Here is a 26,509-nt window from a genome sequence, read left to right as displayed (position 1 = left end):
TCCCTCGGGACGGGTCTAACGTTCAGTTTTAGCTTGGTTGGTGAAGCCTACCCCCCTCCCTGGAAGAGTGCGTACAACAAATGCAAGACAAGGCCAGCTGCCGGTTTGTCAGTCCATGGGAAGTAGCTTTAACTAACGTTTGGTTCATTTGGATCCCGGTACAAGATAAAGTATAAATAGCACATGGCATACGGCTAGTGCCGTATAGTAAATATGTATATTGCGATCTGTCAATGCGGTTCTGCCTTCTAAATGTGTATTCGATATGATAGTATTCATGCCCTAGTCCACGGCAATGTTGTGGGTGTGTAGGTGTATTATTAATGCAAGTGTAGTAGAAGGCCTTCTCCGCCTCCCTATAACCAAACGCATGTCAGAGGTACCTCAATGTAGTCAAGAGAGAATATGCCAGACAGATACATATATTTAGAAGCGCAGTACATAAATCAAAGCTCAGTTTCCTTACGCTTACGCCAGTGCACAGTATCATTACGCTTATTGCCAAGTCTCGTTTTACGCTTTGCTATAATTAAGTTCAAATATCAAAGTAATTAGAAATAACAGCCTTGGGATGCCAGTCACGGTCTTCGGTATACCTAGAGCCAATGTAATAATAGGGATCACTCACCAGATATCTGCTCATAGTAACTTGTATTCGTCTTACTCACCGGACCATCACCAAACACGATACTCACACATTCTTCCCACATCACTTACTTGATAGAAACTATTATATCTTCAATATAGACTCCCTAATAGACTCGACTACAGTATTTGGTTACTAGTACACTTCGTGACTCAGCTCCGACTGTCCCGAGTTCAGTTCCCTCAAAACCCTTGTGGCCTGCTATCCCTTCCTACATCCTCGCAAGTCCCACCTTCGGCGCTGACTCCACCCTGTTCTTAAGGTCCTGTTTCACGTATTCGCTTATTTGTTACGAGATAGATTTATTAGTCTTTTTGTACACATTCTCAATTGTTCTAAGTATCGTTGTCGGGGTCCATTTGGGATTTGGCACATGTGCACTTCTATTCAATACTAAGTCCTTTGTCTCAAGGTCCTAATTGCCCTAACGGTTGGCATCGGCTTGTAAGTTCTGCTTAGCACATGTTTGATTGCTTTGCTGTGAGAAACTTTCAGACCCTTAAAATATTTTGTTAAGTTTTTATTGCACTCCATGTCAGCCGGCAAATATCCCTACCCATAAAATAGAAAGTTAATGTGTTCTTAAGAGGCCCGTCATCGTGGCGCCTTGTAAAATAAATTAATATTATTTGATAATATTTAGGGCTAGGTGACGACAGTCACATTCCCCCCTCTGAAAATCAGACGCGTGACGCAGTACAGCGTATGAGATTTCACAATAGGCCGGAGAGCTCCTAGCTTCAGTCAGTTAAAACATAAGGCTTGTCTAACGGAATATTTCCACCAATAAGATTCTTACTAGATGAAACAACGTTTTGATGAAATCACTCTGGTTCCGGTCTAGTAGAAGAGTCTGCGCATGCTTATAAGTTGAATATACATACCAGAGTTTCTTCTACTAGAGCTTTTCATTATGGCACTGCGTTACCTTCCCTTATCAACTCAGCCTACTACAGCTGCTGAACTTAGGCCTCTCCGTCGCGTCGTGATAATTATTGCAGCATTTTTATCCTGGAATAGTTCGCACATGTACTAATTAGAAGTTGATTCTAATTGGAAGTTAATATAATGATAGTGGTATAATTTATTTATAAGAAAATTCGTCCCAACTGGGTTTACCCCCCTCCGATTCTAAGAGGATAGAGCCGGTTGTAAATCAACTAATAAGACAGAACATTGAACAAACATTAATTCAGTTCCCCTTTTTTTTCAACCGATTTAAATGGAAATGCCAATATATGTCTGTCATTAAAAGATACACTGTGTGACACAGCCGTGATAGCTCATGTCCACATTGATTCAATCATCACGAGCTGGAATATGATTCAGCACTATCGATTAACTTAAATTAATTAATTTAATTTTGGAAACTTAGCTTCGCAACTGCATCCACACTAGGGCTGCTAGTACGTAGGTACATCAGCCGACGAACGCTCACGACGATTTTGATGAAACTTTGAACCCAAGCGACGCAAATTTATGCCGAAACTACATAATATGTAATTATGTAGGCTCGTACATGAAGACTGTAGTGTCCTGGAATTTAAAAGATAACCAGCCAAGTATCTATTTACAGAAGACAGAGGCTATATCAATAGCCACACAATATATTGTTTTAATACGTGTGGAGGAATTACAAAGATAAATATTTAAATCACACGTAAATACAACTTAGAGGGAGCTGTCGCTTCGTCAGTTAAACCAAAAGTAATTATATACGTCGTTATATACTTATATAGAAGCGGGGTGTACAGCCATGACGTTTCTTTTCTTTAAAGTAGGTACGCTCAGTATTCTTACACTAATTCTATCCTTACGCTTATGCAAATACGCAGTGTCATAACGCTTATTGATACAGTTTTACACTTATAGTGAAATTTCACAACAACATTATTTTAATATTTAAGAACCAACATCCTGCCTCTAGCCATCTGCCAAATTTTTCTGTCCTAGTATTTCACATATTCATTTCTTTCATAATTACAATCACATACATAAATACCTCTAGACTGCACATTTTTGTTAGGGACTCGAACCCATAACTGTATTTCCAACTGTATCCATTCATAAATAAGTATATACAATTCACACCCATGGTAATATATATGGGAATCGAACCCATTACCGTAAATCACACCGTAGTTATATTTCTCTTAATTTTTGCATCATCTTTCACCTCTAGCCAGAGTCTAGGTCTTCGTTAGGGAATCGAACCCATAAATTAAATTCGTCTTAATTGTGACCCGTTTTATATAATACTTCTGTTAGGGAGTCGAACCCGTAACCGTAATCATCGCCATATGAACTCACAGTTCATCACGTTGTTCAAAAAATCACAGGGAATCGAACCCAATGCTGTTTTATTGCCGTAATGCCTCGTCTAGGACCATAAGTATGAAATCAAATCTACGTTGTGATATTGTGTAGTAACCGATTTATGAAATTTAGTTCTTTTATTCTCGTTGCACTGAAGTGAATCAGTACATTTAATGACGAGAATCCTGGTCACGCAGCGCCAAATGTAATGGTTCCACGACAACCCTAGGCTGTAAAAATTTTCGTTTTTCCTAACATATATAAATACCGCAGGCTTCCCCCGGAGGGGAAGAGGTTGCGCCCCGCCATCCGCGCAACCCTGTAGAGCTCGTCACCTTACTGGACGCTCTTCCACCTTAGAGGACCATGCATTAACTTTACTATTAGTCCCGCCTAATAAAACTAGGGACAGGGGTAGACGGGACGTCAGCAAATCAAATCAAACTTAACATGCAGGGTACAAATTGAATTACAGATACTAGTAGAGAGTGAGAGGAGTAGCAACCCTACCTAACATAAAATATACATAACGCTTGCGTACAACAATGTATGTTTCAATCTACACTTTAAAACTACAATCCCCGATTAGTGACATGGGCTACCACAGGGCAGTTGGCATGTCGTACGTGTACCGCCAGGACTAACACAGAAGATTCTAGCGGTCACGTTCCCTATGTTCTAAATGTCTTTCCCAATCCTAAGGCAGAGTACTACGAAGTACAACTGCCATTGGGCAAGACAGTCTCCAGCCATGCTGGGCGCGCGCTCATATTAAGCCCCATCGCGAGCCTATTCACCCTTTACTGGTATATACAAATCTAACGCAAGCGCAGTGTATCGTCGGTCGGTGGCAACTTTCCTTAGAAGCGCTATTGGTATACACCGAAGTGGTATTTCGTCACTTCCTCTTCCTTTAATCTGCCCCGTTCTTGACAGGCATCGGCAACTCCCCAAACCTAGCCTGTCCAGTATGCGTGTCTTGCCATCTACCACCGTAATATCCAAAATGGGCCCTAAGGTATGGTGGCAGCTGACGCGACACGATCTCTAGCGTCCCTCGGGACGGGTCTAACGTTCAGTTTTAGCTTGGTTGGTGAAGCCTACCCCCCTCCCTGGAAGAGTGCGTACAACAAATGCAAGACAAGGCCAGCTGCCGGTTTGTCAGTCCATGGAAGTAGCTTTAACTAACGTTTGGTTCATTTGGATCCCGGTACAAGATAAAGTATAAATAGCACATGGCATACGGCTAGTGCCGTATAGTAAATATGTATATTGCGATCTGTCAATGCGGTTCTGCCTTCTAAATGTGTATTCGATATGATAGTATTCATGCCCTAGTCCACGGCAATGTTGTGGGTGTGTAGGTGTATTATTAATGCAAGTGTAGTAGAAGGCCTTCTCCGCCTCCCTATAACCAAACGCATGTCAGAGGTACCTCAATGTAGTCAAGAGAGAATATGCCAGACAGATACATATATTTAGAAGCGCAGTACATAAATCAAAGCTCAGTTTCCTTACGCTTACGCCAGTGCACAGTATCATTACGCTTATTGCCAAGTCTCGTTTTACGCTTTGCTATAATTAAGTTCAAATATCAAAGTAATTAGAAATAACAGCCTTGGGATGCCAGTCACGGTCTTCGGTATACCTAGAGCCAATGTAATAATAGGGATCACTCACCAGATATCTGCTCATAGTAACTTGTATTCGTCTTACTCACCGGACCATCACCAAACACGATACTCACACATTCTTCCCACATCACTTACTTGATAGAAACTATTATATCTTCAATATAGACTCCCTAATAGACTCGACTACAGTATTTGGTTACTAGTACACTTCGTGACTCAGCTCCGACTGTCCCGAGTTCAGTTCCCTCAAAACCCTTGTGGCCTGCTATCCCTTCCTACATCCTCGCAAGTCCCACCTTCGGCGCTGACTCCACCCTGTTCTTAAGGTCCTGTTTCACGTATTCGCTTATTTGTTACGAGATAGATTTATTAGTCTTTTTGTACACATTCTCAATTGTTCTAAGTATCGTTGTCGGGGTCCATTTGGGATTTGGCACATGTGCACTTCTATTCAATACTAAGTCCTTTGTCTCAAGGTCCTAATTGCCCTAACGGTTGGCATCGGCTTGTAAGTTCTGCTTAGCACATGTTTGATTGCTTTGCTGTGAGAAACTTTCAGACCCTTAAAATATTTTGTTAAGTTTTTATTGCACTCCATGTCAGCCGGCAAATATCCCTACCCATAAAATAGAAAGTTAATGTGTTCTTAAGAGGCCCGTCATCGTGGCGCCTTGTAAAATAAATTAATATTATTTGATAATATTTAGGGCTAGGTGACGACAGTCACAATAGTTTTAATATGGTTGCACGAAGTAGTTTCTTTTGAACATTGTAAAAGTTAATAATTACGTACCTAAATTGGGTCATTTGAAACTAGACACCACGTAGACCATAGAAAATTGTTTAAATTATTATTTTCCTTCTCTTTCCTTACCATTCATTTAGTGTTCTATAATTTTGTGGATCGTAAAATACCTGATGACTTTTGCCTATGGTTGGCCATCCCTGTCTTAGGCTAGGTGATGTCGCATGGCTTACAAAACGAACAGGTTTATGAATGGCCTGAGTCGACAATATTATGAATCGAACAATAGGTTCCTACAATTTATTGCACCCGTGTTTTGGTACGTATTGTGGAAGGTTTGCGCCATATAGGTATTTGACTGAGAACTTGAATTATCGAGTGGGATTTACACCGCTTTGGTATGAACCGGTATGAAAATTTTCCTAATGCAGACTGTATTTTGTTTATTTCTGGTACAAATGACCCCAGATGTCTGTTCAAAAGCACTGGTATTCAGTTGCAACAGAGTAGAGTGGAAGCCGACTTCTATGTTGATAAGAAATGGCTAGGCAGATGATGATTAAGATGACGACCCAGAATGCTAAAGCCACCACACCCCAGCTAAAACATTACTTACCAATATCAGTGATCATGAAGATTACCGACTATAGAAGCATTGCAAGCTCATTCAACCTAACAAAAAGACCATCACACATGAGGGACATACTAAACCCTAGATATCGCCCTGTCAAGAAACCTAACAAAACAGAACGATATTAGATGTACACTCGCAGGTAAGTTTATCTCACGTACACGTACTAATGAGCGCTACGGTATCATTAGGAAACCTGATACAGAGCGTAATGAATCGACAGGATGAAAGGAATATACGTCTTAGTAGGCTGTATGTATATAGGATACACTATTGTTTTAGCTCGTTTAGTTTTTTGTGAGATAGCAGCTTACATAGGTAGTTAAGTTGAAAGGAAAATTACAAAAATACTCTTAAGATATTGCCTAAGCATTAGTAGGGTCTTCTAAGATTTGTGTTTTTTATTTGGCACAAATAAGCCTTAATATTATTACGAGAGCCGCGGTAACTCTTTTAAATAATCCCGCAACCCCGGCTGGGACTTTAATATCCTGCCTGTATCCTGCCTACAGAATTAATTAGGAGTTACAGATCTTGTCTATTTGACATTTACCGCTCAGTTTACATTATTAATGCCTTGCGAATGCACAACTTAGAATTAAGGTACAGTACAAAGGCCAGCGATAACGCAAAACACTTCTATAATACCATTTTAATGAATTTATCAAAACGCGAATATTAGACATTTAAATAAATCTACTTTTACGGATTTTATCGCTCAGTTTGCCCGCTATCATGGATGCTGTAAAAGATCTAATCGAATAATATAAAAACCATTTTTTTCTCACTATTTTATAAATTTAACCTCCATTCACTTATCGCCCTTTAAATCCTTACTACCTTTTTAACAAAACTAATACAAGCTCAGTAAATCCGAGCCCACAATTCGCCACCCCTTGACGTCATCGCATATAGTAAGCAATGATAAACGACACACATTCATACATTGTCATGCCCACGCTTCGGCTATATGGCGGTAATTAGCTGTGTGTGTGTGCGTGCCATTTGATGAGGAATGGTGTGTTTCTTATGGCATGTTTTGTCAAAATTAGTGATGATGCTTAGTGGTTTTGGTTGAGCAGAAATAATATCAAGTGGTTTATGGCTGTTAGTAATCTGTTCATGATAACGAGTAGTTGTAGTAAATGCAAGTTTTTGTTAGCAGTTTCACCCGCGTGACATAATATCACTGGCCTGGATAAATGGTCTATCAAACACTAGAGTAATATTTCAAATCTGTTTTGTAGTGGTTTTGCAGCAAACAAACAAACTTCTACGTCACACTTTTGTAGATTCTGTAACTCGTAGAAGGACATTGTCACTGAGTAGTGCAGGCTTTTATATGTGTTTTAAAGCAAATAAAATAATCATGGATAAGTAAAACTTAATAGTTTTTTTTTTAATTAATAAAAATATGACTACTTCCCACACTTATTTTAATTTCACGCACAAAATCGTAACATCTACTTGATTAAACACCAATATAATTTTATTTCATAAAAGCTACAAGATAACTTGTAAAAACATAATTCCCTTGAAAACGAGTCCTTTTCATCTCGTACAACATAATATCACGGGACATGAAATAAATTTCATAAAAAACATAAAAAAACCTGAAGCAAAAAAGACGTAATAAATCCTTTCCATGACGTTTTACTATATGACGATAAAACTGAGTACAAAATGTTCGTTTTACTCAAAGATGAAAGCAAATTGGAAATCTGTGTGTATACGGTTAATATTCATTTTTGAAGCTGTAATAAATATGCTGCCATCGTTGAATAAATTGATGGAAGTATTTTTTTAATAAAAATGTAACGTTATTTGGGAATTCTTCAACCAATATATCGTAATCGATCTTTTGGTGTGCTAAAGTACCTACGTAGGTGAAAAATCCAGAATATTGAGTGAAATACAAAAACGAGATTACCGCCATTTAAATTTGATTCAAGTCTGAAATAAAACCACACCAAACAAACACAGTTAACAAAACCCAAAAATCATATTCGAGCACAAAAATAATAAAAAATATACCGAGAATATTCAGTTTCACCTCTCCAATATTTTACCAATATTTTGTCAGAAGTACAGTAAATGTCGTTAATTGGCAGCCACAGTGATCCGGACTTTCGCCGTTCTGATTTCAATGTTGACGTGGAAATTTCCACGTCGACGTCAGAATTTCTACGTCGACGTCAGAATTTCCGTGTTGGACGTGAACGGCTTTACGTGGTTTAGTGAGTCCTGCAATTAATTGCGGTTTTGTGACGTCGATGTGTTCTTAGATAATTAATGTTGGCTGTTTACTATGGTGTTTGTATGTCATTTGTTATGGGGGTTAGGAAGCTAATCTAGAGTAACTTACTATCTGATTATCTGGGAGTTTTTTTTCTTATTAAAGTACCTAAACCCTTTAATGAGTAATTAAATTCATCGATGTGTTTATTATTATACCCTGGCTGTATAAGGCTTAAAATGATCACCTCTATTTCTAAATCTGGATTTTGAGGCTTTTTAAAGCAAGATTTATTTAAATAAATGGTAAGCCATTAGTTGAATAGTTTGTAACTTTACTATACTGATGACAAAATTGAATGAATACTGTGTGAATGAAACATAATTTCACTTTCCATTTTACGAAACGGTCGGTTCTATACAGGAAACAATTTGTATTCTGATTTCATTTAGATTAAACATAAAAGGGAATAAGTAAACGTTGGATCTGTACAAAAAAAAGAAACTTTTTTATATCCCTTTGTCTCAGCGTTTAGAAGCAATTCAATTCTGATTACGTTAACAATTCATGAAACAAGGGGCATTTTACAAAACGTTTGGATGTATATTTGTACAATTTTATTTACATTTGTAAGTACATTTTTAGTATAATTCAAAAACATAATGTATATTTTAAACGGTCTGATTTTAGAAAAAGAATTAAATGGATACACGATTGCTAATAAGTTACTAATTCGTTTTTATTTGTAGCTAGTTTTAAGTAGTTAAAAATGAGAATATGTTTTAAGATTTTCTTTGTGTATTTTCCTTGTCTTTAAGATAAGTATGTTTACGACAGGGTTTTACAAAATAAATCAATTTATTGTTTCCTTTCAAAACAAGATCGTTATCATGCTTCATGTTCAAATCATTTACATCATAAAAAGTTTCTCAATATTTCCTTTAAACCATTTTTCAGTACTTTATTGTTGTGTAAATAAACCTGAACAGTCCCAAAGCGAAAAATAAAGAAGTATTTTGTATTATTGTTCCATAAAACAAATTCTTTCAAATGTAGATTCTAGTGCATTGGGAGGATGCTAAAACACGAAACGATGACAAAGGGAATCCGGAATACTGAAAAACGAACAATGTGATGTTTCTCTGTTTTTACCGTTATGTAGGAAAAATATGTCCTTTTATTTTCCATTGAAAATAGGACTTTTCTTGCCTAGGAAGATTTTTTATTCAAATTCTATCAGTAGATAGATAGTATTTTCAAGCATTTGCGATTCCCATTAAAAATTGAAACAAATTAATATGCACTCGTCGTTAGATCACACAACACCAACAAAACATAAAAATGACTACGCTGAGTACTACGGTGCTACGAGTATTTCGTAGCATCGACGTTGCTACGCCGTAGTACATCTCACTACACGTTTTAATCTTTTTCGTAGTACACCTACGTAATGTGTATTTTTAGTCTTCAGTTGCTAGCTGATATTTTTCTAGGATAGTTGAGATAGATATTTTGTTAGTGAATTCCAAGTAATTAGGGTAAAGGGACGATAGGTAATAGGTATAGTAACATTGTAAAATGAATTGAGGTTATCATAACACTAAGATATTAACAGGGAGAGGTTATGTAGAACTGTGTCTTATTCACAAAATTGATTTTTAAAAACGTATATCTTATTCTTATTCACCTTTCATAACAAAAATATATGAAAAGTACAAACGAAGATCCGAATATACAAATAACACACGGAAATACACATAATATAAAAAACGTATTCTTTTATGTCGCGATAACACCATGAAACTCGCATTATGTAACAAACATATTTGTCGAACATCTTGAGGTAAACAAAAAATAAACTACATATGAATAACACTCAGAAGTACAACTTCGTACAAATATGCAACTTTGAAAAATATAGCCAAAAGAAATATTTTTTTTCTTTGTTTTAATCAACCGCGGTTTCGTTATATTTCCCAAGAACTTATTTTATCCATAATTAGACTACCACAGTCCTTACGCTAATTTTGTGCAAATAGGCTGTACAGATAGACACCTTAGTATCTAATTAATTCAATAGCAAGTTACGTGTGAAAGTTTTATGTAAATACGACTTTAAAAATATCCCGAACTAAGACTTTTCTTCAAAATCAATGATACTACGTCTACAAACATAAAATGATTACGGTACGTCAATAGGTTAGCATGTAATCGTTGCCAAGCAAGGCTTCTCCGCATCTACTTTATGACAGCGGGGTAAAGGCCAAACGATTTCGTGGAGGGCCACTAAACCAGCGATAAAGGTGTTTTATTATACTCAACTTGATTTATGACTCGTTTTATGGAGTTTTTATATGGGAAGCCATAAGATCACTATGTTTTAGTATTGGTAAGGTTTTTGAGTATGAAAGTTGCGATTTTTGCATGATGATACACAGATTTTGCTGTTGTATTGTATTTATGAGCGGTGAATGTCTACTTATCACTGTTTTGGATGATATAATAAAGACATAAATATAAAATAAATTTCCTTTTAAATAAATAAAAAAAAACTTCTACTAAAATATAATAACGGGAAAATATGTGTGACGTGTGTTTTTATATTATTTTTTCAGAAGCCAGTAAATGTAACTCTGACAGCCAGTATAACCAAGGGTATTAACAAGGTTTAGGTGGTAAGATAGGCAGTCGCTCCTAGTAAAAACTGGTATTCAGCTGCATTCGGATACTCTATAAGCCGACCATAACGTAGTTGGGAAAAGGCTATGCAGATGATGACAAGTTTTATGTTATTTTTTCATCCCCCCTTCTGACATGGCTGACAATACCGGTTTTTAACAGCCCCACAGTTATGCGCACACAGAATATTTCCCGTGAATATTAAAATATATTTCTCACATTTTGATCACGCATGTTACAGTTGAAAGTATTCGTTTTATTATGTTTTGAGAGTAAATATTATCAATTTGTGAAGTATTGAACTTCTGTAGGAGTTTAGTTTGTGTTTATTTTTATTTAGATATATGTTTTTCGTTTAGAACAGGTAGTTATCAGCGACAAAAAGTAAGACAATACACAATTTCATGTAGAACTGGAATAAAAAAGAAATATATAAATCATTTATCATAAGACAATACTGAGAAAGAACACTTAATATTTTACTAAGTGAATCAACAACCTAAAAATATAGTGTATTCATCTCAACTCAAAAATAATATAGTAACAATATTCATCACAGCTACTCAGAATTTAAACCAAAACTAAGTTTATTACAAAAATATATCTCTGAACTCATGTTTTGGTGAAATTAAAGAAAATATTATTGAAGCGATCGAACTTGTGCCTCACACGTGAGATAACATTGTATTTACCCTTCTACGTGATTCTAAGAATATGTGGCAAGTAAATTGTAGAAGTTCCATTGACTCACGGTTTGTTTATAAGCTTCAGTCTCAGAACCAGCCGGCTTGCAAAATTATTGCAGCAATTATAGACATTTAGTATCTTCATCATGCTCTATTTATTTAGAAAGGATAAAGACTACATTTTATCTGGTTCCGCGGTAATAAAGAAAAAAAGAATTATAATAACATCCAAATTAGGACTCATTAACTAGACTTGCTTTGTTACATTGGTTTGTGGTCTATACTTAGTGCAAAGTTATCTTTCTGCAAAATATTTGTGCTATTTCCTAAAAGGGTGAGGGCGATAAATATTTACAAAGGCGTAAGTACACGGCAATGGGAACTTTCCCATTAATATGTATGGGACATGGTAACAATGTACAAATGTACATGCTATGGGAATGGTACATTGTGTTAAGTGTACTTAACTGGCTTTTGTTCCAAATTAACACAATTGAATAATGTGAGCTTTTGATAGCATTGTATTTATTGTTCTCCACATTCATTTTGGTTATGGTAACCACTCGAATTGTGACTGAATTCGGCCACAGTTTAATGAAATAAAATACTAACGTTTCGTTTTCAATTTATCAAATCACTTTTTTATATCTTTTGCAATAGGAAACCAGCTGCATCATACAATGCAATTATCTAAAAAGATATCCTAGAATCTAAAAATATTTGGATTATAACAACCATTTCCATTATTCAAGAAATGAACAATGACAGTAACATGACACTTACAATTATTATGGTGTCCCTTTAAACTTAATCATGACAAGTACTTCTCGCCCAAACTACTCTCAACCACGCCCCTTAACCATTTAATAATTGATGCATACTTGACAAGATACTCGTATCTTCAAGGCAATGAGAACGAAATACTAACGGAGATGCCATAACGGAAAATCTCCTACGAAAGTAACACACCCAAATGCGGGTGTACGGGGGACGAAGAACGTTACTGTCTTCGCCCTTGTACACCTTCTTTAGACCAGATATTTTTTCATAATGCCATAAATCGCTGACATATACCACAAAGAACCCGAACGCTTCGTTAATTCACTCGTAACTGTTCGTTTTTTTCATATCCACCGTATTTGACCTAGAAGAAGGCACCTGACCTACTACCTGTATTATGGTATCTCCACTCATTTTCCTTACTCCGTGTTTCAAGGTGTAATGGTACAAGGATTTGTATGGGGTATTATCATGGGTATTTACCTGTAAATAGATTAACCGTTTCAAGCTCGAGGGTTGAATCTGACGGAGCGTGATAATTGTGCGACTGTTACCCTCAGGCGATCACACCTTGGGTGTTTGGGAGACGCTTTCATACATTAATGGGCCAGTGAGTAAAAGAATGAAATTGGTGATTGATAGCTACTTAGTAGCAAATAATTACGGGGTGTTTTTATAGTCTGAAAGCCGAGTTAAAGGTTTTAAATCTCGAAAACCAGACTTGGATCAATACTTTGTTATTTTGTCGTACGACAATTTTCGTAACCAGATACAACTCCTTGAAAATCACTCAAGGAAATAATTAACCATGAGAAAATATCCTGAATTATGAGTACTGTGGACAGTACAGTTTCTACAAAAATAAAATTGCTGAGTGACATAAAAAGAAACACAAACTCAACATCAGTCCTATTCTCTTTGCTAATTAGCTACATTGATCACAGTTTCATTAACTGCACAACTCCGTCTAATGCCATCTCGTGTCTCCAAAAATTTAAGGGCCAATTACGAAACAAATTCTGCTCACTCGAGTATATTCTCGTACGAAAGCCGAAGTTGTCCGGAATTAGCCGAATGTCCCCGAACGAGGGCGGAGTGCGTAATGCCATAAATTACGCAAAAGATTACGAGGAGTCGAGTGGAAAATGGTGTTATGGGATCCAGGAGATCAGTTCTATGGAGATCATTTGGGAAAGGATTGAATGGAAGTTAATGCGTTTTTCCAAGCGCTCCCAAAAAGGGGGATTCGGTAGCGCCATTGTTTTTCGTATGTTATTTTACGGAGATTTTTTGCCAAAGTACCTAACGGTAAGGAAAGGAGAGGTTTGAATATTTGAGGTTTAAAAGATGAATATAAGTTAATTTGGCTATAACAAGCATTTTGACTCGCATCGCATGTGTTATAGTCAGCGCACCCATTTACGTACCTATAGTAGCCTATAGCCCAACTCAATAAATGGGACATTATTTACTGAAAGCAATTTTCTAATAGGTATTTTATTATTATTTTCAAGCCAACAAACATTTTCATACATACATATATTTTTTGGATTAGAATTGAACTTTGTTTTAATTTTATATCCACAACTTATAAAGCCTAAATAAGTCATTTCTATTACCACATGCAGTAACTATATAACCCAGGACTACACATACATGTCTTCCGAAGTCCGAAGCCCGCATCCAATAGATATTGTACATCATTCACTAGAATTGTCCGGTCGTTATAGGCAATGCTACGGTTATGGGGGCTTATGTCGATCTAATGCCACGCAATTGATATTGTACTGATGATTCTATCTTGTCTTACTATTGATATATGTAGTTATCTTCATTAGAAACGCAGAATTTGATGGGTCGTCCGTAGGGTATGGTAAAAGTGAATTCTTTGATACGTGGGCTATATAAAACTAAAATATTTTTTGAAACAAATCAGTCTAGTAGCTTCAGAGATTAACTCGTTTTTAAGCGAACAAAGTGTGAAGTTGATACACAAGTTAACACAGTACTAAAGTAACATAAAATATTCTCTACTTTACGACAAGAAGCTAAACAAAATTAACTTGAACAACACCTTGATATACGAAAAGTTTTCAAACGACGCTCGTCAAAAGCTTAACTTAAATCTTAGCGATCACTTACGTGTCAAACAATTTATCAAGATCCTTACATGTGTGTACACACACACTTACATATACATGTGTATGTACAACTTTACTCTTATTTCTTCACAAAGTGAGCAACTATTAGAAGAAAATGCTAGAAGTTTTATAACAAGGTCGAGACAACTTCAACATGGAATTAGGAAGTTCAGTTTGTATGTATGTTTGTTCCATATCTTTTGTGCTACGGCAACTTGAAATGTGAGAGTTATTTTGTTTATTTGTTAGATTTTACAGTTGAATATGTTACGGAGTTAAGAGCGTGTACGTCAACCGCGCGCCATTTGGCCTAAAATGGTACTTTTCAAACCACTGTTTCTCAGTAACTACTTATCCTATAACTATGTTATTTTTTAATAACGCAAGGTAATTTCACTGTCTATATAGTTAATTGAACATAAATTTCAATTTGTGTAGTTTAAATACTTAAAACCCCTATAACGTAACAGATGTTTTATAAAATTCCCGTTCAGCGTCTATTTCGAAGCTTAAATTCATGTGAAAACAGTGGCAAATCTAATCATATTTATTTTTTTACTCATAGACGAAATCCCCATGCCTATAGTTAGTTGAAAACATTTTTTGATTTAGGTCTCTATCTTTCAGAAAAAAATATTTTAACAATGTGAAAAATTGTGAATTTCAAATGCTTTTTTTACCTATCTATCTTACTTAATTTAATATAACAATTATTTACTATAGTAATATAACTCTTTCTTTAAAATATAAACTTTATATTATAATTTAATCTCTCGTTTTGTTTTTATAAATTATTTAAAACTACTATAAAACGCTGCACGCGAGTCAACTCAAACCAGACCGCCGCAAGGCTTTACAGAGAGAGGACGTGTCGCTCCGTCACATCGCGTAGGGTGAATAACCTCTGCCGTGGATACCGAGAATAGAGTACATTTCAAGCGCGACCAACAAATCTTGATACATTACTATTTTATTTAAAGCTCAATTTTGAAGCATATTTTTTTTATCGATTGAGTTGAAATTTTGTTTGAATGTTCAGTTTTAATGGCAATGTATGATTCTATATCCAATATGGCGGTATACCCAAGATGGAGAAAAAAATGTTTTTAATGCATTCCTACGATATGGGTATCAAATGAAAGGGCTTGCTATGAATAACTCGGAAAAAAAATGTGTCGCGAGTCTAAATCCAATATGGCGGACTCCTTAGGCTAGAAATCACTTATTGCAGATGTCTGTTACCAATCGAGCTATATTTTTTTTTTTTCATTTTCGATGTACCCAAATTTTGACTTTTGATCTCGAATAACTTTTGAAGCATATAGGATAGATAACTTAAAACTTTATTTGCAATGGTAAACCCAAGCTCTTCACCAATATTTGGCTTTCCGGCAATTGTTGTTATTTGACCACAATTTTTCGGTCTGGATGGACTGGACCATTCATATAAACAATCAATTTTTCAAATCGGTCCAGGCGTCTTTAAGAAAACGAGAACAATCAAATTGAGAACAATCACAAAACAATCTAATTGAAACCTCCTCCTTTCTTTTTTTGAAATCGGTTAAAATACAGAAACTCTTAACATTTGTCATTAATCATCAGTCGACTATTTAGTACTGTTGAAAATTGTATGTAATATACAGAAAGTCCTCAAAACCAAGGTTTTCATAGGTGTCCGATTTTTTTGCAAAAGAGTGTAAGTATTAACGACTTATTTTCATGCTTTTATATTTTAGACATCCATAGACTTACACTATTTTCCCGCTATTAACTATTTATTAAATAATATATTTTTTGTTCTACCAATTTCACTCGAAAGGATCAAAATGGTTTGTTTGACTATACGTGAAGTATGATAGGCACGCACACAGCCGCGACACTAGTCTGCGCGGTTTTTTGCGTTGAATTACCTAAAGTTGACATCGCGCGCCGAGCGTACACGCTCTTAATTTGGATGACATTTGGTAAAGTAGTAGATTAAAAAAAATGTGCGGTGTCATTTACGCGGAAATGACTAGGTATAGTAAAATGCTTGACTATGTAGAATCGTTCTCAATATAAATTATTGCAACTAGCTTTCACCCATGGTTTCACTTCCCACAAAAGCAATTACTGCCAAGTTTTCTCAAAATTCATCCCGTAGTTTTTGCATGAAAGAATAACTTTCCATAAACCCACGAGTACATACATCCATTCAAACTTTTGTTCTATAATATTAGCAGAATCTTTAATAGTTAAACCAACAGAATTGCAACCAAGTGCTAAATAAACATGCTTGCACCATAGAAGGGACACTAAAGTCATCTCATTATTCAAGATCATCAGCTCTCCGATATCTTCTGCTTAATGACCTTTGCATTTAGTTACTGTTTTGCCCCGTTCCTGAAACTACAGCCATTTCTCTCGAACACACAACTATGCCATTAGCAAAGGTTAATCAATGTCTGTTTATATTGCTATTGTAGGGTTTATTAGATGCAACAATCGTCATGTTATTGTAGAAGATATTCAAAGTTATAATGGGAAAAATAAATGTCCTCTGTAATTAATTATCAACTCTTCATTTGGTACTAAAAACTCGTCGATAATTAATGACGTTTCCTCTCAATCATGATCGTGCTGTTACTCTTATCCCAATTTTTATACGAGGTCGTCATGAAGTCAAAGTTAAATCATTTATTGTATTTAGGTCTTTACAAGCAGTTATGAACGTCAAAAATATAAATATATTACTTTAATTCTTGTTGCCCATTCCAAAAGTAGCCCCCTACGTAGAAAAACGGGTTAAGAACCCAATAGTTGGTCTTTAAGGAATAGTATGTTATTACAGTTTGTATGTATTGATACATACAATAATAGTCACACTGTATTCGTATATTCTCTCTCAATGTCTCCCACAAATCAAAAATCAATGGCGACCTATATTCAGCTGTTAAAATATTGTGTTACATCTCCCATTCGAGTCACGAGGGATAGAGACTCGTGTTAAAAGACTTTCATAAAAGAATGTCGTTGAGTACGCTCGCGGTCTGTACGTTTTCTCATTATGTTGCTTTAGATTTTTGCTGTGGTTTTGCTTGTGTTTTTGAGGATAGTTTATTTACAGCGCTTTCATATTAACAGATTTTTACGAGAGTATACGTTGAACTTTGCTAAGCATGACACGTTTCGAGTGGTGAAAATTCTGTCGCACGGTTTTAGCTTTCAGGCAAGCTTGTACCAATGGTAATCAATTGATTAAAAATAATAAGTAAGAAATACGAAAATCCTAATTGAGAACTCCCTCTTTTTTGAGAATTCATCAAAACACATCAGTTTGCACAAGTTTTTTGTAAACTAAGCTTTGTTGAAATCTAACTTACCTTTTTAGAGATAGTCATATTAAGGTTTCTTCATTTGTTTCTTGCCGGGAACACTAAATATCTATGAAAACAAATGAAAGTCCTTGCGCCAAACAGCAAACGCACCGCTGTCCCACAGACACGACACGTCCAATCTAAAGTCATCCTAAATCACCATAATTACGCTTTCAGTCTAGACTAAACTAAATACCGTACTAAATAACTATATAAACAGACAGCGTCACACTGAATAGTGTTGATTAATGTGGCCACATTCTAGCCAAACGTGCCTAAAGCTTTGGTTTCCTAGGAAAGCGGTGCCGTCAAATAGCGGCCGTAATATTATGGACGCAAATAGACGGTCGTCTTTACGGTGATGACATGTGGAAAGTTCCACGGCCGTTTTATCACACCGTCATTGACTTTTTCCATCATCTTTACTTTTTATATTATATATTGCTTCGTGGTTACGAACGAAATCTATTAAAATTTCGTCGTCCTCGCTGCTCCATGAGTTGGAACTCATTTTTGACGTTGTTCCGAAAAAAAAAACACAAATACGTATTAAAAAAGCTTCACCGCTTTCAATAAAACGTTCACCAAACTATCTGACACCGTCAAGACGGCCGTCATGGAAATGGCGGCACCGCTTTTTGAAGTTACGTTGTCAGTTACCGCTCTCTAGGAAACCGCCCCATTTAGTTTACATAGACAACGTTCTAGTGACGTCATTCACCGCTGTATTACGGCCGCTATATGGCGGCACCGCTTTCCTAGGAAACCCAAGCTTAAGGGTTGTATACGGCAAACTTTTAGTCGGCCGATAAATCAGTATGGAGATGGATGCATGAGCGCACATTATCATCCTCCGAGTCTTTTTCCAAACTATGTTGGAGTCGGCTTCCAGTCTAACGGGAGCAGATATTTAGTCGGCATAAGACCGACAAAAAATGGCTGTCATTGAACATTTTTGGTAGTCGTTACGGGTACTCAGAAGCCAGGAAGTCTGACTACCAGTATACCAAGCAGTATTGGGTTGCCCGGGTAACTGGGTTTAGGAGGTCCGATAGGCAATCGCTTCTTATGAAACACTGGTTCTCAGCTACATTCGGTTAGACTGGAAGCCTGGATGACATCGACCATAAACTGTTTCCAATAAAATTGTTTGCCAAACATCGGGTCGACTGTCGGCCGACTATTTAGTGTGCCGTTTACTCTAAACTGTGTGGCATCACAGAGTGATTTTAATGTGAATATTGAAACATTATGCTGTACCCAGGCTTAGAGTTAATTGTGGTATGTAGCTTTGATGTGCTAAATCTATTAGGGTTTAAATTAATTACTTGGTTTGTACTGTGTTGTGATTATGATGTGTAGATTTTGTAATTAAAGCTGGTTGCCTTTTGTATTTAGCCCCGTTTAAATATTATGGGTATTCATTAGTAACATGTTAGTAACATAGCGTATTTAGTTCAAATACGATTAAGGCCGATTGTTCTCAGAAAATTACTTTTAAAACGGCATTGTAAATTGTACACTGCGTATTTGCAAGATATTCTTATAAATTATAAAGGATTAAATTAAAATAACTCAATGCTATTTCAAACATTGCATATATCTTTCTTCTTCACAAAATACTAATATGCCAATATCAGCATTCACAAAAAGACATTCTATAGACACAAAACCTTATTAACACATTAACGATTTTATTAAAAAAGAACCCTCCCTTTATATACATATACGATATAAGTGTATGTGTGTTTGTACCATGGAGAACGAAATGACTAGCGGAGCTGTCAGAACGCAATATCTCTTAAAATAATAGCGCGCTAAAGTACGGGTGTGTGGAGGAAGAAGAGCGTTACTAGCTTCCATGACAAGTCTTCTATGGAACTCCGTCACTTTTCATCATTACATCACATCAACTCATATTTTTTTTTTAAATAAAATCACCAATCAATCAAGACCAATCCTTGAAATGTTTGGTTTTGATTTGACAAGAAACTTATCAGGCCTACCGCACGTCACTTGACCTACAAAAATGCGCGTGACCTGTCTTGCTTATGGCATCTCCGCTATATTTCCTTCCTCCGTGGTTTGTACCATTATTGGGCCTTTCACATACAAGTGCTTGGCTCTGTGATTTGTGCTTAATTTCCGTTCTAATGATTAAATGTAATGAACAAACATCAAACGTAAATAGGTGTGTGGTATTGTCTTTATAATTTACTGTTTATTTGGTTTGTTTGAAGATAGGTAAATTGGGGCGAGAACTGGATGGTTTGAATAGGTAAATCTTACATGAGGTTATTTTTGAGAAAAGCAACTCGCTGTCATATAACCAATGCCTATAATTTTGTATTTAATATGCTTAAAATTCTTAAAGTCCGTAGGAATATAAATAAATAATATATTACATATTTACGCCTTACCCTAAGAACGTCATCCTTTGTAGAAATATTTACATCACAAGGTGAGATAACTGCTCAATTTTTAATTAAGCGCAACCAAGCCTGTTTAATTTTAATCTGCTTTATACGAGAGACCTCGATTTCCTTTTGAATATCAATATGCTCCAGTGAGCTCACAAGAACTCATTAATATAGGAAATATGAAAGTTAATTAACTTTCAGTAATGAATTTTGCTAACTAATTAATTTCTACCGATCATTGCATAAATCTTTGCTGCGAAGACCTGGCAATTACTGGGGAATGCGAAATTATTGGAGTGGCCTATGGATACGGATACCAACATTTTGGTGACAAACTTTCAGAAATTGGTTTTATACGAAAGTAAGTCTGTCTGGCGAAAACTGATACTAAAATATACGACAGTATTTGTATCTATTCATTCTTGCATGCGTCATATGAAAAAACAATTCCGTGCCGTGCTATTATCAGATTACTAACTACATATTGCATTATTGAATACTGTATTGTCATGGTATCTGTAGGATACCAAGCATAAAAAACCTGCCTTATTGAAGCATACTTTTAATCCCACCTCACTCAACAACCCATTCAACAGCTTACAACGACAAGTACAATAAAACAAACACTTAACATATCCATTGTACTACACACAACTGGGTAAGTATTCAATGATTGATACGCCTGTGACGTCACACCAAACCCCTGTTCCTATTTATTACCAACCATCAATTTCTCGCGATAAGGTTTACGAACTCTTCGTATCAGCCGTTATTTTATCGTATGTACTGTTTTTTGGATGTTCAGGAAGAAGTGAATGGAATAGCTTATTTTAGGGATCCAATCAATTTGTTTGAGATAAAAGGGGTTGGGCTTATCAATATGGTTGATATATTTTAGGGGGTATATTCCATCTTGAACCGAGCGTGACCCTATATTTAGATGCCTGGACTTATCCTTTTATTTATTTAGTTCCAATTAATTGAACGGCAAATGGATAACTAATAAATGACCTCTCAGGCGTAGGAGACTATATTCTTTTGTATATCCTTTTCTTTGTTTGTTTCTTAGCCTAGATGAAAAAAGGAGCAAAGATCTTAAATTGAATTTCGCCAAATCCAACTACTTACCTAATTCTATTTCTTTTGTAAAAACGCGCTGTACTATCAGCTTTTATCTTATCTTATTAAGGTTAGTTTCTAGTCTATTGAGCAGCTGGAAAAAAATATTTAAACATCAATATTATCTTGATTATCCACCCATTAGTGGCTATTCCTATGTAGGGACAATTATGCTCCTTTTTGTGTCCACATTATGCCTCGTCAAAATTAAGTTCCTTCCATTCATAACCCTCTTTCACCACTATAAACATACTTCCAAATAAAACCTCAAACCATAATCAATTCAAAGGGAATTCCTCGGATCTTCGAAACAACATCCAACATTCGAACAAATGATTGCCACATTTGTTCAAGGCCCGAAATATTTGCGGCAACGAATGTCGCGAGTTTTTCCAATATATCCCTGTCTTATGATTGGTCGTTCGTGTGTATAGTGAAATGGAACCATGGAGAACAACACGACAAGCGGAGGTGCCATAACGGAAAATCGCCTAAGAAAGTAGCGCGCCAAAATGCAGGGGACGAGGAACGTTACCTACTGCCATCGCCCTTATGCGCGTTCTTTGGATCCGGATATTCTTTGTTATACTAAAAATCATTGACAGATGTCTCACAGAACCCGAATGCTTCGTTAATTCACTAGTAGCTGATCATTTTGGTCATGACCAACGTGCGAATTTGACCTAGAAGAAAGCGCTTGACCCATCTGCATTATGGCATCTCCGCTCATCTTTCCTTACTCCGTGAATAGAGCCACCTGAGGTGCTCTATAAAATTGGTACTGTTTAAGTGTGCCGAATAGAATGCGAGGTAGGAAACTTGTGGTAGATGAAACGGTCTGATGTAAGCGCTGGAATATTGTTTGTTTTGGATTGGTTCGTCTTTATGTTTGTCGTTACTGATCTTGTTGTGAAAGTCCTTTGTGTTTCTGTAAATATTTGGCTATGTGATTTTTTCAATACGTGTTAGTAGCATGCATTAAAGCTGCTGCTTTGTGATTTGTTTTCTATAGGCAGTGTAACTTTTTCTAGTTTGAGACTTTTGTGTAATGTATTTAAAATAAATGACCAAGACTTGTACTTAGATAGAAATACATAAACTAGAAAAGAGTTAAGTTATTAATATAAAGTTGCGTCTTTTAAATAATTTTTCGATTTCCAGGGACATGCAGTAAATGACGAAAAAAAATGCTAAGAAAGTAACATCAGCTTGAATCGAAAAAAAAATCTAAAACTACAGTTCCATTGGAACTGCGGTAAGTAGACGTTTCTAGAAGTATCCAGGTCGGCCCGTGCCTTTACACCAGGTGGCTACTTACCTTTATGAGATTACGTTACATTTTATTGTGCCCGTGTGTCGTGGTTTACGGCGTTTTTCTGCTATAATCGTATTTTTTCTGTTGTTATCTATTGTAGATTATATTGTGTAATGTAGATTTAGTTTTTATATACTTTATCTAGATATCCTTTATTGGTCCAAGGTATTGATTGAATTCATTTAAGCTTTTAGAATCTAAAAAAGTATTGAGATAATTGTTTTCTCTTCTCTTATAAGAAAAATAGTATATCTCAAACTTGTACCCAATTTTATGAAGTGCGCCTTCACTATTCACACCGTATCTAAAAATAACTAAATCAAGAAGAAACAATAGTACAACACTAAAACAAAAAGATAAGCTCTCACAAATGCAACATTTAGAAACAAGGATTCAGCAAAGCGTCTAGTAATCCTTGCACTATTACAAGGCAGTACAAATGTACATGCAACATCACAAAAGTAATCTCTCCGTCCCAGCGTACAGAACATATGTACACGTCTGTACATTGTATATGTAGGTATGTAGGAAACTCATTATTTTAGAGCACCTGTAGCTTTTCAGCGAGAATCAAAGCGCAACACTACAGGACCTGAAGTTTGTTTGTACGTTTTTATCGTGTACTTGAAACTATTCATAGTTATTTTTTTAGATTTTTTGGCTGTTTAGCCTTGGGTTTGACTGTCATTTTTAGTGTAGGTTAGATAGATATGTTGTTAAGTTTGGAAACTTAAAAAAATATAGATTAGTATTCTACACGAATTTACATAAGTATTGAATTCTTATTACATAACCAATTTCGTTCTTCAAAATCAGCTCAAATGATTTTGTTTAATGATACTGTGGTTTTTAGTCTGCATCTATCAAACAACTTTAACTAAGCCAAAACCTTATTATTATTTTTTGTCATACTTACTTTAAAAAAAAAATATATATACAATAATGTCTGATGTTAGTAGACCTTAAAAGAAAAATAAAGCAAATCCCTACAGAGCTCATTGGGAGTTATACAGAAGTCAGAAGCCATAAACTTGTTTATGACCACACGAGCACTTATGGAGCGAACTCATAAAGATGGCCATTGGGCTAATAGCTTAACTGCCGAGCTTCAACCCAAAGCAATTAAATTGTGAAATAAATATCGCTGCTCCAAGTTATGGGATGCTAAATATGGGATGATATTTTGAAGGCTATAGAAATAATTAATGTCATCATATCCCAAGGACAATGGGATCGTTAACAAAAAATATAGTTGAAAGAGATCAAATAGTTCTGAACCGCTTTAGTTACAAAATTGTTTCCAAAAATATTTGCTCATAAATAACGAAGAGAATAGGGTCTAAAAACATTGCGACAAACCCAAAAAACCCAACACAAGGACACTTGTTTTTCCGATATTTTAAAGATCGAGTAACAGCTATACTGTAATCTTTATTGCTACTCACTCTTAAGTGTACTCCCCGATCCCCCATAAGGGGAAAAGGGCCATATGTTACGTCTAAATATAGCACCGACGTATCGGGAAAAGAAAATTTGAAAAAATCTTTTTTCGCTCGAAAACCCGTCAGCTGTAGCCGCCTTTATTTTTCCTTTATCAACCTGATCGGCGTGAAACTCCAGCAATCACATCGGAAGCAATTTTTCGATAGCTCCCTTTGTGTGCCAGAGTTTGCTTTTCATAGAAAATTAAACAAAAACAACGACAGCTTTTGGTAAATCGTTTTCGTGGAGTTCACGCCTGAATCGCGTAGGATTTGATTAGCTTTAACTTTTAATTCGTTGTCGTGTATTTGTGGGGTTCTGGTGGACGAGTGCCAAAAGTCCGTAATCCTGGGTTGAGGTACCTCACACTTGGTATTCATGGGGCGCACAAGTTGTAAGTCCCGGAGGTATCGAGTTCCGAGCGTTTGTTTGCGTCCACATGTAGGCTTTCGTTTGTTTTTGTGATATTGAGTTATCTACCTTTATGGGGTTTGATGGGCGAAATTGAATTTACCTGGACAGTTAAACTTTCTTTTGGGAACTTAATTTATGCGAAGCTTAACAGGGACCAGATAAATTTTTAATCATCTGTACTCATCGTAATTTTGTTTAAATATTCTGTTTAAAATTACTTGCTTTTAATCAGCATAATAAGGCCCTGTTAACAGCAAAGTGGACCGGAACGGACAAGTTTTTAAACAATTAAAGAAATCCTTCTTAAAATCTCATCTCAGCCTGCTCACACAAAAATAATTTTACCACTCAGAGATACTAGGCGTACAAATTCTATTGATTGTTTAAAATTTTGTCCAATCCACGTCGCTTCGCTTTTGTAAAGCCTGTCTAATAATCAGCACTAATCCGTACTATTCAGTACAATGGCATCTAAATCAGAACGCGACAACCATAATCCTCGTCCATTGAATGTACGTATGAATGTATGAATGCATTAATCACAGCGTCATGTGCGATCGAATGATTGAATGATTGAACGGAACCGATTGATTCATGAGTGGGAATATTAGCATTTTCCCTTTGACGAGCCAAATGTAAAGCTATTGACATGACAGTTTGACTATTGTTGCAAACACACGGAATATTGACTGGCTGTCAAAATTGTTCCGTGTTCATTTTAGCATGTGCTTTGTTGTAGTTCATTATTCATGGGAGTTGTAAGTTAAAGTAAAATAGGTAATATATGAATGCCTTCTTCTGGATAAGGTTTAGATCAAGACTTATTTGAGAAATACGTCACTGTTACGTACGAGATTCAAAAAATATGTTTACATAATAAAGTATCGCGGCAGTGTGGTCTTAGGAAATCACCCTACATATTCTTTAGATACAGCCTTTACAAGTTAAAACAGCGTGAATTCCTGTTGCTTACATTAAATTAATATGTATTTTGATTTCTTGATAATTCTGAAAAATTACATCATCAACAATTTCCGTAAACCATAAATCCTATTCAAGTCACAATAACACAGATTTTAATTCACGCAATCCGAAAACATCATTCATTATGAGCCGCTATACATTTTCCATGGTAAGCGATCACTCAGCCACCGAACATAATGGAACATTAATTTTATTTGCAGCAGTCACACAATGACTTGCGTCTTCAGAGCTCATGATTAACGGCCTCCGAAGGTCTGGGATTAGAATCAGTGTACCTCAGCTCGCTTGGATAATTAATTGAAGGAAGATCGCTAAGGTTGAATTTGTTATGATGATGGAAATAATCGGGATATTAATAAGTATATTCGACTTTGCTGTAAATCAAATAGAATCTAAAATCAGTTGTTAACAACAACTTTCACACGTGTTAACTTCTATGTAGTGTAAGTTTTATTAAATTTAGACTCTATTTCAATGATATTAATATTAATAATGGTTTGACAGCGTGCAAAATGCACTTCGAAGCTCGCCTTTGCTATATCTGTCCTAATCTTAAAATTTTTGCCGTCTGTCAGTTCATAATGAGTTATTATATCTTGTTACAGATTATTTTGAAGATTAAACAGAAAATACTGGAGCTCTACCACTTCTGATGTCCCTGTTACGACAACCAGGTAAGAAATTATTGATTTATTGTTACTGCTAACGAACCGCAAGTCTAAATATAACTTGCAAAAGATACACAACACATCTTAAAATAGAAAATTATGTGCCTGATGCCCTCATTTCAAGGCTTCAGAATTAATTACATACAACAGCACTTGCAATTATTATTATTGTCCCCATTTCTTACAAAACAGATCTTATACCAGCAATAATCGATAAACAAATTACATCTCCGAATTCTGACAAAGCCTGGAAT

At 35.9% G+C, this 26,509-nt stretch overlaps 1 protein-coding gene across 1 annotated transcript in view; it reads left to right on the top strand.

Moving 5' to 3' along the window:
• Window positions 1–26,509, top strand: part of LOC110380183 (metabotropic glutamate receptor 2) — a 181,784-nt gene that overhangs the window by 25,951 nt on the left and 129,324 nt on the right. The window contains exon 2 of the mRNA XM_049838154.2: window positions 26,193–26,261. The gene's annotated coding sequence lies outside the window, so the exon portion shown is untranslated. The remainder of the gene's footprint in view (window positions 1–26,192; window positions 26,262–26,509) is intronic.

This window comes from Helicoverpa armigera, chromosome 8 (genome assembly GCF_030705265.1).
Source record: "Helicoverpa armigera isolate CAAS_96S chromosome 8, ASM3070526v1, whole genome shotgun sequence".
NCBI classification, from domain to species: domain Eukaryota; kingdom Metazoa; phylum Arthropoda; class Insecta; order Lepidoptera; family Noctuidae; genus Helicoverpa; species Helicoverpa armigera.
The sequence above is the reverse complement of the archived record's forward strand: the minus strand, read 5'-3'. Positions and strand labels throughout refer to the sequence as shown.